The following is a 1,000-nucleotide window of genomic DNA, read 5'->3' on the forward strand; positions in this document are numbered from 1 at the left end:
CAAACTGGTTTGATTCCATTTGAATTTAATTCTAATCATAGATGAATTACATCATTGAATACTTTTCAGTTATCGTTATTTAAAACGCCAATCTTACCCTTTCTTCAACTTCAGTATATTGTTTATTTGTCACGTAAAATTAATATAGTACCTGCCTGTACCAGGTACTATATCTATCTCAGGACTATACCAACCTGGACGATCTACATTTACAAACATGTAACGATACTCCCGGGTTCAAACCATTTACTTTATAGTACCTGCCTCTTTGGTATGTTTAAGCATGTCACGATTAGAAACATATGTTATTAATGTTGAACTGTAATTTTCAAAACAAACTGAAATGACCATACTGCTTGTTTCAAGAAAAAGGTCATCTTCAAAATCATCCAGCATTAAGAATATGCATGATTAAACTGTAATTTTCCCAAGAAGGTGTTTTTTTGGCAGAGTTTCTTGTCAGGGATTTAAAATGTGCTGAAATATATACGTATGTATTAAGCCTGGTTCACACGAGTAAAATAAACATGAAGGTCGAGACTTTTTTCCTATTGCTCTAGAGGTGTATAAAGGCAAAGACTTTGGGATTTTCTTTAAAGCTTCTTTTTGTTCTTCTCTTAGCTTGAAATTTTTCCCTATGCTTGCGCTTATGTCGATTATGCCACATGCTTTGTTGATTATCTTTGTTTTATTTTTTGTCTACGCTTGTTCTTGTCCTTAATTCAATTGTTTGAACTAGGCTTTATTGTATTCTATAGTGTTTACGGCTCCTTGGCTCAATTAATCTGAATCATTCAAATTTTAGTGTCGGCTGATTGCAGGAGGAAAAATTCTTGATACACTTGAATTGAGCATCTTGTCAAATCATTCAAAAGTACGACGGCCAAACACTATTTGTTGCTGTCGTTTGTCAATAATTTGCTTGGAGCTACGCTTTTACTACGAGTCCTGAAGAATAGAACGAAATGTTGACGAAAGTAGACATTGACTGTCTAAACCA

Source organism: Xenia sp. Carnegie-2017, unplaced genomic scaffold (genome assembly GCF_021976095.1).
Source record: "Xenia sp. Carnegie-2017 unplaced genomic scaffold, XeniaSp_v1 HiC_scaffold_24, whole genome shotgun sequence".
NCBI classification, from domain to species: domain Eukaryota; kingdom Metazoa; phylum Cnidaria; class Anthozoa; order Malacalcyonacea; family Xeniidae; genus Xenia; species Xenia sp. Carnegie-2017.